Raw genomic sequence first — 17,230 nt, 5'->3', positions numbered from 1 at the left:
GTGGCAGGTAGTATGGGCCCGTACTACCGAAAGCAGAGGACCTATACTCGATACGGGGAGTATTCTGAAGGTTCTAAGGAGCAGACTGAGGAGTGATTTTATGTTTCGAGTACCATACATCAGAGCAGACTGAGGAGTGATGTTATGGTTTGAGTACCATACATCGGAGCAGATTGAGGAGTGATGTTATGGTTCGAGTACCATGCATCAGAGCAGACTGAGGAGTGATGTTATGGTTCGAGTACCATACATCGGAGCAAAAAGAGGAGTGATGTTATGGTTCGAGTACCATACATCGGAGCAAATTGAGGAGTGATGTTATGGTTCGAGTACCATACATCAGAGTAGATTGGGAAGTGATTCCATGGTTCGAGTACCATGCATCTTAGCAGATTGAGGAGTTGATGTTATAGTTCGAGTACCATATATTGTAGCCTATTGAGGAGAGATGTCATGGGCTGAGTACCATGGTTGTTAGCAAATGATGCTTGTGATTCTCCAGTTGTCCGGTTAGGATTGATTGGTGGAGTTTGGACGCGATGGGGTTTTAGGCCTAAGGGCCATGATTGAGTCCGAAGAGGCATCCCTTGAGAGGGAGATCGAGAGCATTTCAGAGTATTATTGGTAAGATGTAAGATGTAGTCGCAAGACTTAGGGATTAGTAGAGAAGGCATTTATGGGGGATTACGGTCTGAGTGAGCAATCAGTCGATGGAGGAGATGTTGCCTTTTGTGACCTGATGGATGCTATTTATGTTTCTTGTGGGAAACAAGAGAAATGTGAGATTTCAGTTCTAGGTTCAGGACTAAACCCTACGGGTTGACATTGATGTCAATTTTTCCACCAGTATAGCAAGCAACAGGTCTGCCGCGAGGAAATGATCTACCATCAACAGGTAGTCAGTGGGGACTGAGATGGTCAAGGACCACATTACACCTTAATTGGGTATAATAGGGCGTGTAGTAGTGGTATCAGCGGGTATTCTAGACGAGTATATTAGAGCGGTGGCTATTCTGTCTATGATGGGTATTGAGTATGGTAGTGGAGTCCCTATTCTAGTGATGATTCACGTGTTGGAACGGGGTTTGAGAAGTCGAGGGTGAGGAGTATGATGATTTGTTGTTCAGTCTAAGAGCCAGTGATAGTACTGGACAATTGAGATGTTCAGTATTGGGATGGTATGAGACTCCAGATGGCTAGGGGTAGTCGTGATGAGAAATTCCTGAGGATTTCGTCGGAGATTTAGGGTATTTGAGGTTTCTTGATCCCTACGTGGGGAGATCATTGGGCGTTGTGTGGCACCTTCCAAGCATAGATGCGATGTTTCTGACGGAAACCGTCTGTGGGGTAGATTGTTGATGCGTCAATTGGTGATGGTTTGAACCCTAAGTATGGGAGGACCGGGTATTTTATTGGGGAAACCGGAGATTTGTGCAAGAGTGGTTAGGGGTTGGATACAGAGACTTGCGGCTTGAATTCATGAGACCGGGGTCATTGGTGATCAAGGAGAGGTGCAGAGTGAGATAATGCATGTGGTGCGTGTTAGAGAAAGGATGAGTGTCTCCACGGTAGGTGGTCGATGGTTAGGAATCTGGTGGTGGAAAGGGCCGTTTCGAGTGGTAGGCTCGTAATGATGATATGGGCAGTTGAGGACTTCTGGTTCAAAGTATGGATAGAAGATTATCGAGCAACCAACTCCCAGACCGGTATGTGTATTTTTGCTTGGATTTTGAGCGGTAGGGGAAAGGGTTTTGGAGGATCATCAGCGTGTTCTGAAGCATTAGTGCCTTCTTTGTATTCCAATTGAGTGTTCGGATACACTGAAGTTGCGCCTTGGGTAAATGAAGAATTATTTATGGGTTTTAGAGGAAATGTATTATTGTATCTGTATGGTGCTGGGAGTAGGAGATCAGTGGTTGAGGCAGGACATGGTGATGTTTAGTAATGGTGTTCCGTAGTACCCAGGTATAATGTTCCGATTTCGGAGTTATTTGGAATCTTGAGTTTGAGACGACTAATGGTGTATCATGTATCTACAGTTCAAGTGGGAGCCCTTCAGTTATTGGCATCAAGAGGGATTAATTAATAAAGTGGATCTCCACAGAGGTAGGTATTTTGTTATAGCGGTTACCGCTAGAGTATGTGATGCACATGTGGGACAAGGGTGCGTAGCTATCTATGATAGTCTACGGAGCATGGGTTGGTGGACATAGTGTGGCGTTAAGATGAGAATGAGAGTATAGGGTGAAGCTACGGGGAGCTGTAGTATTCACCAGTCAGAGGGTGTTGTGATGCTACGGGTAGCCGTAGTACTCACAAGTCAGAGAGAAGGAGTCGTGGTATTGCGGGAGTCGTAGTACTCACTATTCAGAGGGTTTTGTGATGCTACGGGGAGCCGTAGTACTCACAAGTCAGAGAGAGGGAGTTGTGGTACTACGGGGAGCCGTAATACTCACTAGTCAGTTGGTGTTGTGATGCTACGGGGAGCTGTAGTACTCACTAGTCAGAGGTTTTCGTGATGTTGCGGGGAGCCATAGTACTCACTAGACGGCAAGAGAGTGTGATGATGGGGTGTTCTCCGATCAGTGTATGATGCAGAAGAGTTTTAGGCTTGAGCAGCCCTAGTATTGTGTTTTTGGAGCCCGGTGGTTAAACCAGTGGTGAGACTGGGGTCTCCGTCTCTGTCGGGAATCATTATATTTTGTTTTGAGTTATGATTTGTCGCAACATGAGGAAGTTGGAAAATTGGTATTGCACGGGGCGCAGGCCGAGTCATGAGAAGACTATCTTATTAGGTAGCGAGGTTCCAACTTTGGGTCGGACCAAACTCTCGAGTTGAGTTTGGCATTGATGGTGCATGGGTAAACGAGATGAAATTCTGGAATTCTGAGGTGAACTCTTGGATAAGGGTATTGTTGTTGTCCGATGTCTAAAACCCGTATAGGTCAGCAATCGGGTACGGGAGATACCACAAGATGCACATGAGATATGCACAATAGACATCAGAGGTCGGGATTGAGTCGGTCTTCAGTTGGATTGTAGTTTTCATATGAGGTAAAGAGAATTTTGTGACTTGTGTGTCACTGGGACGAGATAGTTGACACGAGAAGGAAGTTAGTGAGACATTCTGAATCATGTCATGGGTAACCATGGAAGTTTAACTATGGGGTTGAGGTTCTATGAGTTTTCTATAGCAACAACCATCATTCGAGCATCGGTATGCCAGACGTTGAGCTGTTTTATGGGAGGAGGAGTCGGACCCCTAATTGCTGGGGAAAGGTAGGGCAACATGTGATGGGTAGTACAGAGATTACGCTTCAGACAACCGAGCAGATTCAGCAGGTCAGATAGAGGTTGTTGACCGCTCAGAGTCGCCGGAAGAGTTATGTGGACTGGCACCGGTCCGAGCTCGAATTTCAGGTCGGCGATTTCATGCTCCTAAAGGTCTCTCCTTGGAAAGGATAGATTCGATTCAAGAAGAGGGGCAAGTTGGGGCCCCGATATATTGGACCTTTCAGGGTGATCACAAGAGTAGGCAGGGCAGCCTACCATTTAGAGCTACCTGCAGAGTTGGGTCAAATACATGACACCTTCCACGTATCGCAGCTGAGAAAGTGTATAGCCGACGAATCGGTAGTGGTACCATTAGAGGATATTCTGGTGGATGCAAGAGTGAACTATGTTGAGAGACCGATGGAGATTAGGGATCGGAAGATCAAGGTTTTGAGGAACAAGGAAGTGCCTTTGGTGCAGCTCCAGTGGTAGCATCAGAAAGGGTCAGAGTTGACTTAGGAGCCGGAGCGAGAGATGCGTGGGCAGCATCCAGAGTTGTTTGCAGAGTGAGACTTCGAGGACGAAGTATGATTCTAGTGGGGCAGAATTGTAACATTCGGATTCTCAGGTATATTATTTGATTCATTTATTTTGTAGTTTGTGGAGGGACTCAGCGAGTTGGTGCTTAGACTCGCCGAGTAGGGTTGTGAATTCGCATCCGGATTAATGATCGGACTCGGCGAGTTCATGGAATCGGCGAGTCCGTGCTGTTTTATGAAACCCTAATTTCCCGGGTTTGGGACCTATTTAAAGGCCCTTAGGGCCGTCATTTGCGGCTACCAAACCCTAGAGAGAAACCCTAAAAGAGCTAGAGCGTTTGTGAGAAGAAAGGAGCCATTTCTTGATCTTTGTGGTTGATTCTTGCAAGAAGGAGGTGATTCTAGATTAGAGGAGACCAAGGAGGTTGTGCATCTGGGGATTTCTAGCAAAAGACTTCATCTTTGAGGTATTATATCGCACCTTTATCTGTTTTGTTGAAGGAATCCATAGATGTAGAGTTTTTATGTCCTTTATTGGAATGAATTGTGAGAATATGGCCCCTATTCATATTGAGACTTCAGATCTGGACCCATAGTGGTCTAAAGAGCTTATTCCAGCTTGCTTTATGTTGAGCTATGGAGGTAATGAGCTTAGGGTGTTGTTTTTGGGGCTAAATCACCAAGTGAAACCTCCTAGACATCACATGAGTGTCAAGATTCGATCTTTATGTGATTATCAAGCTTGGGAAGGTCAAATCTATGGATCAAAGGAACAGATCTGGCCTCAGGAGGCCAATAAAGTTTATGCATGGCATGAACTCGCCGAGTCCAAGGGCAAACTCGGCGATTAGGGCTAGGGTTTCCCGTAATTCACTTAGTGAGTAACTTACCGAGTTCGGGGAAATGACTCAGTGAGTCAGAGGGGGGATAGAGGACTGGAGTTCAAGGTGGAACTCGCCGAGTTGGTGTTGAGACTCGGCGAGTTGAGTCAGGGTGGCCCCATGATTCATTCCAGGTGTAGCTCGTTGAGCAAGGGGAAAGACTCGACGTGACAAGCGAGAATAGAGAGATAGTGGACATGTGTAGACTCGCCGAGTCGCCCAAGTGCACTCGACGAGTCGGGTGAAATTTTGACAGTTGACTTTTGTTGACTTTTAGGGTTTGGTCAACAATGGGGCTGTTGAGCCAAGAGAGGGGTAAAATGGTCTTTTAGCCTTCTAAGGATGCCAAGAGAGAGTTGAGCCTAGTATCGAGAGATATATTTATGAGAGTATTTACCTTATGTGATCAGGCGGAGGCTAGACCATATTTCTACCGAGTCAGAGATTTACTGAGACATCCGAGGTGAGTCTTCTCACTATACTTTACCTTGAGTGGTAATTAGAGTTATGTGATAGAGTTATTGTATGCTATTTATGTGATGTGTTGCACTGCATTATTTCTAAGTGATTTATGCCATGTGTATATCAGGGTATATCATAGTTAGAACCGAAAGTTTCATAGAGCTAGGACCAGAGGGTCCACAGAGTTAGGGCCCAAGGGACCACAGAGTTATAGCCTCGAGTGGCTAGTATGTGTTATGTGTGGTATTTTGGGAACTTACTAAGCTTCGTGCTTATAGTGTTTTGTGTTATGTGTTTCAGGTTTTCTCAGGATCACGGGACGGCACCAACTCGATTGTACACACCAGAGGAAAAGTTTGTTTTGAGGATCCTGGTTTATTAAGTGATTGAACAAAAGAGTCATGTATTGTAATTAAAAAAAAAGGAGATTTTTATGAAAAGTGTTAAAGAGATAAACTATTTTAATTTTAAAAAATTGTTATGAAAATTTCGGTGTTACAGTGGTGTTTGTGAGCCATTAGAGGTACTACACTTGTGGTAATTGCTTTCCAAGACAAAGAGATTGAAGATTTGTGTTGTTATTACAATATAAAAAAAAGAGGTATGTAATCCCTTCTACTACATAGATTTCAAAATACCTAGGTGCATGCTAGGGTTCTTTTTGTGTTCATAAAGTTGTGTATCTAATAGAGAAAACATAGATCCAAATCTAGGGTTGCATGCACAAATAGGATGGTTTGTATAAAACCCATCAATATACCATATATGTCTTCTATGTAACATATAAGGATGTTGTAGGCTCATTCCCAGGGTCTTACTCCAGGATGACATGGGCTCCCCACATGGTCTTACACCTAAGTGCCATGGGCTCTCCCATGGTTCTTTATAGGAAAGCCATGGGCTCTCCATATGGTATTACATCCTGTTGCCATGGGCTACCCGCACGGTCTTAGTTGGAATGCCATGGGCTTTCCACATGGTCTTACATCTAGGTACCATGGGCTCTCCCATGGTCTTCCATATAAACATACAACTAACATAAAACCCTAGCATGCAACCAACTATCACATCTCGTAATATGACTTCAACCAAAGTATTACATAACATAAATGGGCCGGCCTTGGTGCTTTCGACCCATTAGTATGTGAGGAGACTCACCTCCCACTAATGCTGCACTGACAAGCTAGAATCAGATATGTGCCACATGTCGCTCCAACTCAACTACATGTAAGCATCATAAGACAGACTTGTCATAATCTCAGAATTACCCTCAAAGTCAACCATGGTCAACCTTGTTCAAAGTCAAAGTCAATTGTCAAAGTCGACAGTCCATGTTGACCTCAACTCTTCGAGTGCATCTAGCGACTCGTCGAGTTCCTACCTAGTCTAGACAACCTAATCAGACCCTTACCAACTCGCCGAGTTGTTTCCTCAACTCGACGAGTTCACTTGATATTCAGAAGGTGGGTAAACCCAATCTAACTTGTCAAGTTGCTAGGGCAACTCGTCGAGTCCCCTCCCTGTTCGCTTATCATGAAGATTCACTGAATGCAGGTACTCTAGGGCTTAGATCTGAAACCCTAAGGTGTCCAGACGGGTAAAGTTTCGAACTTTACCCTCTATAACCACTCCAAATGCTCTAAGGTCCTTATCGATGGTTAGAAAGTTCAAGAATCTTGCCATGCATTCCCCAAACCTTAGGGATCTAGAATCCCTACTTTCCAGAGGAGTTTCTAGTCCTCAAAACGTTCCAAAGATGCATTCTTTATGGACATGCATGTCTAATGCATGTCTTTAGGTCAAAATGGCCAAAAGGGGGAAATTATGCTCTAAAGCTCTTGCATGGCTTCCTTGTTTGATCGGAAGCTAGATCTAGCCTACCTTGGGACTATTTTGCTCTGGAGATTCATAAAGTTGCAAACTTTCTGAACCCTATGCATGCAATCAATGGAAATGAAACAAAATGAAAAGAAAACTCAAGACCTAGCCATGTCCTAAGATAAAAATCGAATCTTGGGGGATTCCCACAGTCCACAAAGTGGTCAAGTTCAAGAATGAGGGCTTGGTTTTCTAGATCTTCTTCTTCTTCTCACTATCTCCTTCTTCTTAAACTTCACATACACTCTAACTAACAAAATTAAAGTGAATGGGGATTAGTGTTTAGCAGAGACGTTCCTAAGGTTTGGAGGTTGATAGAAGGTTAGCCTCAAGGTCCTTAAAGAGATTATATAGGATGGAAACCCGTAAATTAGGGTATTCTCTCTTCATCTCCTACTTTCCAAGTCGATACTTTTCGCTCGTCGAGTAGGTCCTGACCCAACGTCCATGAAATGGCCTCTACTCAACGAGCTGGGGCATCCAACTCGTGAAGTCCATGCACAAACTCTAAAAATCATGGAAATTATTTAATACCTAAAACAGATGTTAGAAATTGTTTTGGTGAAAATTATACTAAGTAAATGTCAACTAGATTAGTAAAGGATGTGGTGTTGTAATTAGAATGTTAAACATGTTTCCAAGGTGCAAGAAACAATAACCATGAGGAACGACCTCGATCTTGAGTAAGATTTATGGCACAAATGCTCCAGAGATAGAAATATCCAGGTTGCCTTTTTTTGTTTCCATTAATTAATCAAATGAGTACAAAGTATTTTTAAGCTTTTATGCATATCACAAGTAAAAAAAGAGTGTTCGTGTGTGTGTGTTTTATGACTCTACCTGCTAATTTGTACATAAGAGTCCTAACATCCGCATTATCTTCAGTAAATGTGTAACGCCCGGATTCTCAGGTATTGATTCATTTATGAATCCTTCTTGATCTTTGGGTCTACTCGACGAGTTGGTCGCCCTACTCATCGAGTACTAGTGGGATGGTCCACGAGTTTTAGTGACCTACTCGCCGAGTCCAAAAAGGGATTCGACAAGAAGGAGCTGACAGATGAAACCCTAAATTTCGGGGCATCTCACCCTATTTATAGGATCATTGGCCTCCCCCAGCCTCCCCTTTAAAGCTTCTTGTCTCTATTTAACCCTAATTCGTTTGTGTGTGTGTGTGTGTGTGTTCTTTTGGAGAGTTTAAGCTTGGAGGAAGGATTTTAGTGAAGGAAACACTTGGGGAAACAAGTTAGTTGAAGAAAGAGCTCGTGGGATTCAAGATCTGCATCAGTAAGCACTCTCTTGAAGGTACTAGACCGTTTTCCTTGTCTCATATTCACCTAAACCCTCTTTTGCATGAGTTTTGACAAAACTTTCTTGTGCTTAAGCCAAGATCTAAAGTTGTAACTTTGGATCTGGACTCCCCTTGGCCTCTAGATTCATAAAGTCATTAACTTTGCCTTGTATGAGCACTCCCTCAAGTGTGTAACTTCATTGCAAGCTTAGTTTCGTCATTTTAGGGTCTTAAAACCTTCCATGCACGTAAAGTTTGCAAATTTACGTGATAAGCATGCCCAAGGAAGTTGAATTTGCAATTTGGGGCCTTGGCATGGAATAAAAAGTTTCTGCATGATTAAAGGACTTAAGGGACTCGGTGAGTTGCATGGTTGACTCGGTGAGTCATATGAAGATATTCTAGAACTCAACGAGTAGGATGAGCAACTCGGTGAGTCCGATGAAGGTTACCGTAGACTCGATGAGTTGGATGAAAAACTCGGCGAGTCAGTTAAGGTTTCCCAATTAATGGATGTGTGTGAACTTTTTGGGTTGCAAGAAGGAAAACCCGATGAGTGTCCATGGAGCTTCGACCATGAGCCTTAGGAGCTCGACGAGTAATTCTGGTGACTCGGCGAGTTGACAAGTATTGCAAGAAACTCGGCGAGTAGCTGAAGGTGCTCGACGAGTTGAGGTTAACATGGACTGTTGACGTTGACAGTTGACTTTGACTTTGACCAAGGGTTGACCATTTGCCTTGTTATGAATCACATTTCCTTCCTTATCCATCTTGTTCCTGAAAACCCACTTTAGTCCAACCATAGAAGCATCCTTTGGTGTTGGAATCAGTCTCCACACTTTGTTTCGTTCAAACTCATTGAGTTCGTCCTGCATCACCTGTACCCAATCAGAATGATCGATTGCAGTGTTGATTGTCTTTTGTTCAACCTTTGAGACAAATGAATTGAACATGCAAAATTCCACTTTAGAGAATAGTTCAGTTTATTTCACTTTCAGTTGTGATCGTGTGAGTACTCTTTCTATTGAATCACCAATAATTTGTGTTTGTGGATGATCTTTGGTCCATTTGGTGAGAGGAGGGTAATTATGATCATATGAGGGATCCAGTTCAACATTCACTTCTTCTTCGAATTCTGACTGGGTTTCATCATCATATGTATTTGTATTCTCCCCCTCGAATGATGATACTTCTTCAGCTTCAGGATCAGAATTCTCCTTTTGGACTTGACTTTTAGATTGACTCTCCCCCTGGAATGGTGAATCTTGGTTATTTGGAGAAGATGAACCCTCCCCCTGAATATAAAAACTTATTTTTGAAGGTTTGCTTGAGTTAGGCTGTTTGGTTGTTGTCGGTTGTTCATCAGCCATTTTCATTGCTGCCTCATCGATTATCATCTATAGGTTGTCAACCATGTTGTCTGCAGCTTCGGATTCAGAGTCAATAGCCTTTTCTGGTTCATTAAATAGTAGCATGTATTGCTCAAAGAGATTTGAAATTGGTACCATAAATTGACCGGGCCTTGGAAATATTTACTCCACAGAACCTTCAGTTGTCTTTAGTTTCTTGACGTAGTTATCATCGAAAGTGACATAATGTTCAGAACCCTATCTGGTTTGGAGTTTAAGGAATAACCCAGGAAAATCCCTTCGTCTGCTTTAAGATAAAACTAGTTTCAGTTCTCCTTTGAATTGAAGATAAAACATCTTGAACCGAACACATGGAGAACTTTAGATTAGGCTTTCGGTTGTTCAAGATCTCATAAGGAGTGATGGAGAATCGTCTGTTGAGATAAGATATGTTCTGCATGTAGCAAGCAGTAGCAATGGCATCAGCCCAGAAATATAGAGGTAGAGAACCGAAGCAAATCATGGTTCGGGTGGCTTCACACAAAGATCAATTTCACCTTTCGACAATTCCATTTTTGTTGTGGAGTATATGGAGCTGAGAAGTTGTGAGTTGTCCCCTTCTCTGCTAGAAAATCTTCAAAGTCTTTGTTCTTAAACTCCAACCCGTTGTCGCTTATGATATTTCTAACTACCTTTCGTAGTTGAACTTCTACCTACTTGATAAAGAGTCTAAGCTTGGGAGTGGCTTCATATTTCTATCTCAAAAAGAACACGCAAGTAAACCGAGAGAAGTCATCGACTATTACAAGTATATACCTATTACCTCCAATGCTTTCAATTGAGGATGGACCACATAGATCAATATGAAGTAATTCTAGCGGTTCATTAATTTTTGTACTGACTCGGGAAGGATGAATTTGTCAACTTTGTTTTCCCATTTCACACGCAACACACAAGTGTTCTCTATTGAACATCAGAATCGGAAGACGTCGAGCATGATCCCCAAGCACTAGCTTGTTGATGTCTTTGAAATTGAGATGGGAGAGTCTTCGGTGCCAAAGCCAACTATCGTTTGATTAAGCTTTCGTTAGCAAGAAAACAACTAGTTTTCTTCGTATGGAATTTAGATTCAAAGGGTACATTTCTCCTTTTCTCTTTGATTTCAGCAAAATGTTGTTTGTCTTCTTTTCAATAATCTCTGATCCATCGTCATCGAACCAAACATTTAACCCGATGCCAACCACTAATTGAGAAAAACTAATAAGGTTGTGTTGTAAACCCTCAACGTACGCCACTTTTCTTATCGAGAAATCACCATTGGTGATCATACCATAACCTTTGATTGTGCCAAAAGAATTATTACCATATTTGACACTTCCACCAACTTGAAGGAACCGAAATTCCCTCAGCTCTTCCATTCTTTCTGTCATGTGACGTGAGCAACGACTGTCTATGTACCATTCATCATTGAACTGCTCGTCACGCATAACCTGCCAAAAATTAAGCAGATTTAGGAACCCAAAGTTTCTTGGGTCCTTGTGAGCCTTTTACAGTATAGGGAATTGTAAGAGAAACATCAAATAAAAAGGATCTTTTTATTAATGTTGTTTCATATTTTCTTTTTATGGTGAAAACTTTGATTTTATTAGATTTACGTACTTTAGGTTCAATTTTTGGATCTGTGAATTTGACATTAGTATACTTTCGGTTCTCTACTTTGGGTTTAAACATCATCTTCTATTTGTTCTCTGGAAAGAGCTTTCCTTTTCCCTTTCTATCATTCTTTGAGTGAGAGTGAAAATGAGAAAGATGAGACTTAGGAGCAAAGACAAACTTTTGATCATGGCTCTTACTTGGTTGAGAGCTAAAACTACTTTCCCTTCATTTCCTCTTATTGGTTGATCTAGGACCGAAACCCTCTTTTCGGTTTCTCTCATCCTGAGGACCGAAACTTCTCTTTTGGTTGGTATGCCTTTGTGGACCGAAATTTTGTTTTTGGTTGTCTTGATTTCGAGTATTGAAACTCTTTTTTTGGTTGTCTAGATTTTGAGGACCGAAACTCTTCTTTCGGTTGTCTAGATTTTGAGGACCGAAACTCTTCTTTCGGTTGTCTAGATTTTGAGGACTGAAACTCTTCTTGCGGTTGTTTTTATTGTGTTGAACATGGCAAGCTCAATTTGCTTTTTCTTCTTCCTTTGACATAAAAGTTTTTCAATATAGAACGTAATTAGGGTTTTGAGACCGCCAAAACTGTTTTCTTTCAGTGAGATTCTTCTTGTATCTCAAATTACATTGATGCTTTCTCACTAACACCTGTTTTGGAGTTTTGTGGATGTTGGCCTTTTGCTTTGGTCTTGGAGCATGAGTTTCTCTCTTTAGAGAAGATGTTTCGCTTGACACGCTGACCGGTTCGTCTGAAGCAATTTTGGTACCACTTGTGCTTGGCACATCAAATCGTGTAGGTTCATTAAGTGGTTTTGCCACATACCTACCTTTTACCCTCCATGATGTTTTGTTAGATAAACCTTCTATTTCATCGGCGTTATCAATCGGTCCTGACCATAAGAACTCATCACAGCCATCAGCATTGTCTTCTTCTACTAACAGTGTCAATTCGGTTGTCTGTTGCTGAGTAACTCCCTTAACTGTATAAACTTGATTAGGAGTTTTTTGGACCTTGTGATATACAACAACCTTTTCCTTGAGGACTTTAGTCTTGTTTTTGGATAAACGAGCAAACTCAACAAAATTTTCTGAAATATGATTTTTGTTGGTTTCAGGTTTGCTCTTGACATTTTCGGAGCAGTCCACCTCATCTTCAACAGTTATTTCACTCAAATTATCATCCTCATTGGATTCAGAAGTGTTTTCAACATCAATTTTATTTTCTGAACTCAATTTGGCATTCAAAGAGTCAAATTTCTGTACAGTTTTGGTTTTGATTTTCAGTTTGTCATTTTCATCCAACAAATTTTTGAGCATGTCCTTATGGTCTTTTGACTTTATGAAGGACTCTATTTTGTCAACAACAATTTTTTAAGCAGGAGATATATCATCAAAAGAAACAACGTTTTCACAGTTATATGCATCGGCATCGATTTCATCCTCCTAAAGGAAAGTAAAATCATACGATGTATTTTCTTCCCTATATCACAATCAAGATGCAATTGAGTAATGTCGGAATATAATTGTTTAGCAATCATATAAACAACATTCCATTGTTTTAAAAGCTTTAAATTATCTCTTTGTAAATAAATTGTCTCATCCCTAGACCTAATCAACTCCTTCTCCTTTTGCTCAATCCACATACGCCTCTCCTTACTCTTCGGCGATATCCTGCTGATTTGCATTCGTTGATCTGTTCATTGATAGGTTTCGCTAAACACTTGTGTTTTTGCTTGTTCACTTCGTCTAGTTCCCCATCAGTGGTATAGCCTCTCATATGTGGCACCTCAGAGGTCACCATTAGACACTTTCCTGCAACATTCTCTTCTTTCAATAACAAAGCCTTGCCGTGAGTGGGCTTCCTCACTTCTTCATCTTAAGAGTCTGTAAACCAAACTTCAACACCTTTGAACTCATCATCAACATGATTTCCCTGCACAATAAGATCATTCATAGTGTTATTAGATCTATCTTTACTCTTCTTGATTTCATCCAATTGGCGTATGAGGTTTGCTTCCTTGTCTTCATCGTCATTCTTTTCTGATGTCTTTCTCAACATACAATCTTTAGCGAAGTGATTTTTGCCTCCACAGTAGTGACAATTAAAAACTGAGTCACCACCAAATTTTTCTTCCTTCTTTGGTTCTTCGGACTAAGAGACACTCTTCGGTTCCTCCTTCGCTTTCTCTGCACTGTATCTTCCCTGCCAGTTTCGAGTCTTATTAGCTGGGAACCTTCTTCTGATGAACTTCTTGGGATTTGACACCATCAAATCATAATCTTCACTTATTAGATCATATTTAGAAAGATCTAAATATTCTTCTTCTTCAGCAACATTCTCTCCTTTGGAGATTAGAGCTAAGGACCCCATCCCAGAAACCACATTCGTTTCTTTAGTCACTGCACTCTCATGTGACTTTAATATTCCCCCAGTTTTTCCAGAGAATAAGCCTTGAATTGTTTGTGTGCCTTCACAGTAGACACCACAGCCATCCATTCGGGTCTAAGGCCATTCATGAATGTGACCTTCTGTTCAATGAATTTCCTTTCAATCCCATGCTTTATCATCTTACTAAGAAGATGATTAAAGCAATCGAAGGCTCGAATAAGTTTCTCTTCAGGCTTCTGCTTGATGTCACCAAATTTTAAGAGCAACAAAGTTTGGATTGAATGTTCAAGATCTTCATCTGTAGAATACAGTTCCTTCAGCCTGTCACATACTTCTTTCATTGTTGTGCATGAACTTACCAATCGAAACGTATCTGACTGTAAGGCGAACCTTATCATCCTTGAGGCTTTGATGTTGCACTGAAAATTTTCCTTCTCATCTTGGGGTATGTTTTTTACATCATTGACGAGTTGATTATACTCCTTTTGGGTTTTAACAATTCATGAAGTACTTGAGTTAGCGAATGGACCTACGGTAATCGCCTCCCAGATCAAGTATCCATTGTGTTCTGAACAAATCACGTAGTCTTCAAAATGATGCATCCATACCTCGTAGTCTTGAGTGTATAATATAGGAATCCTTGTCGTCCATCCTATACTATTGGAGATATTGATTGGGTTTGTCTGAGAATCTTCCATGGACATGATGATGTTTGTTCAAAAACCTGTTTAAGATCAGAATTGTAAATAACGTTAGGGTAAGATCAATGATTAAAGAACTAAGTCAATAGTTGATGATGGCTCTAACAATATCGATCAAAGCAGAAAAACCCTAAGATCCTCTTTAACAGAAGAGATGTGTATGCATTACACAGTCTCCTGTTCTGATACCAATTGATGAGTTGAGAACTTTTACATCGATTAGATCTTCAACATGTTAAACATTAAAAAAAACAAATAAATACTGACAACACAGGATAGAATCAAAATATAGCTTAATGATTCAAGAATGGTCACGCCTCAGCAGAGCTCGACAAAGAACTTCCACTGTAGAGGCGAGCTAGGGCTTGTAGTACAATACTTAGAATAACAAATGAAAGCGATAATCACAAAGGATTCATGCATGCACCTTTAAATACTAAAATCCTAAACAAAATATACACAGTTGGGCAGGCCCAAACCTGTAACAAAACTGGGCCATGGAACGAGCCCTACATGCAACATATCTTGTCCCAACAGTTTAAAATCGGCTTAAATTTTATGGGTGTTACAAGTTGGTATCAGATCCTTGGTTTGATTGAATTGGAAGAACATTCATGTAAATCCAGTCTCAAATCAAGGAAAGGTTTTCAAGATAACTTCTAAAATGGTTTTCAAAATAAGTAAAAAAGGATGCAAGGTGTACGATCATTCGGAGCTAGTAAGTAGACCCCAAAATACCATACAATTATTTGATATTGTGATATGTTAGAACAACATGCTAGTACTAGGCTAGGGATCTTCCGGAATTGTATGATAGAATTGTCTGGTTATATGATGCCTGATAGCCTAGGGATTTCCTCATATGAAATTGACATCATTACTATAGTTGCTTAGTGTATGCATCACGATTATACGTAATTAAGATCTTATAGCCTGAGAATGTTTGATTTAGTCTTATGTTTTGTTCTTGTTTGATTGGGGGCATTGGGTAGGATTGGATATTCAAAAGTCTATGGGGTCCAGTGTTATGTATGGCATGCATACACTAGTGCTGCAGGGTTGGTGCAAGTTTCAAGGATGGGTGGGTTGCGTGAGACCGGTAGGTCAGTTGTGAGATAGTTAGCCTTTCTATAGGAATGAGGATTGAGCGGTCGCTATGTTTATGTATATTTTTAGGGTGTTGTGGTGATCCTTGAGACAAAATATGGGTGGTTGTGAAAGGTAGTATGGGCCAGTACTTCTGAAAGCATAGAACCCATATGCGTAGCAAGGAATTCACGACCCCTAGGATTGGGTTTGGGAGTTATCTCCTAGTTACTTGTGCATGTTATTTGATATCTTATTGTTGTATTTTCAGTATGGTGGTTACGAGGTGTTTCGTTTCGGGATCCAGATCGAGATCAGGGCAGGGAGATCAGGAGGCCCTAGTAGCCCCTGAGGTTATCAGTCAGGAGGAGCCCGTGTTGACAGAGGATCGAGTCAGGAAGATCATCCGTGAGGAGGTGGTTGAGATTGTTCGGGGTCAGATACCGGAGTTGTTTGGGACCATTAGGTCTGCCATGATTCGGTACTTTGATGACAGATATGCAGCCCTTGCGGAGACGGTACATCAGCTATAACAGTGGCAGGAGGTGGAGTTGGGAGACAGTTGTGGCTTCCAGTATAGGGACTTCGACAACATGAAGCCCCCTACCTTTGATAGGACCCAAGATCCCATCAAGGCCGTGCGGTGGGTCTCCGATGTGGAAGGATTTTTCTTTACATGTTCATGTCCTTCTGACCAGAAGGTCAGATGTGCCTTGAACCTACCCAGGCTCGGGGCCAAGGACTAGTGGAGGTTGACGACAGGGTCGTATTCTGATGAGCAGAGAGCTGTTGTTCCTTGAGTGCAGTTTCGAGATATGTTCTACACCCAATACTGTAACATCCGAATTTCCAAGTATCATATTTTCATTATTTTATTTTGAGTTATGAGGAGGGATTTGGCGAGTTGACACTTAGACTCGCCGAGTAGGATCACGATTGTTGACTGTATTAATGAACGAACTCGACGAGTCCGTGCTGAGGTCAGAAACCCTAATTTTCGGGTTTAGGACCTAGCTAAAGTTCCTTATGGCCTTCATTTGTGGCCACTTACTCCCCTGAGAAATCCTAAAGAGCGAAAAGAGCATAGAGAGCAAAGGAAAGGCTAATTCTTCATCCTTTTGCTGTGATCTTGCAAGAAGGAGTGGGAAAGTCCAAGCTAGATCGATTGTATAGCTTGGATCTATGTTGTTCATACTGAGATTCGCTTTTGGAGGTACAAATCCTTTCCCATTTCATGTATTTGATAGATTTCTTGAATCTAGGGTTTCTTTGCATCATTTTCAGTTTGATCTTGAAGCATGTGATGTCCCAAGGTGGTGTAGATGTTAGATCTAGACCATGTGAGGTCCAAAAAGTCCTAACCTTCCAGCTTTATGTTGTTTCATGAGAGTTTTGAGAGTAGGTTACCATCTTGAAGGTTATTTCTCCATTTATGGGTATGTGTGTGTTGCATGACCGTAAAGTTTGAACCTTTACACGACTTTTTAGTGCTAGAAAGTTAGATCTACTAGTTAGAGAAGCAGATCTGACCTCAGAAGGTCGTTTGAGTGTTGCCATGGAAGGAACTCGCCGAGTCCATAAGTAAACTCGATTAGTCGAGTCGAGTTGCCCCGCGACTCATGACCGGTTGTAGGCCATCGAGTGGAAGGTTCACTCGACGAGTCAAGCGAGGTTTAGAAGGATCCAGAGTACACACCTGGACTCGCCGATTCACTT

This window comes from Lactuca saligna, chromosome 4 (genome assembly GCF_052625555.1).
Source record: "Lactuca saligna cultivar CGN05327 chromosome 4, ASM5262555v1, whole genome shotgun sequence".
NCBI lineage: Eukaryota > Viridiplantae > Streptophyta > Magnoliopsida > Asterales > Asteraceae > Lactuca > Lactuca saligna.
The sequence above is the reverse complement of the archived record's forward strand: the minus strand, read 5'-3'. Positions refer to the sequence as shown.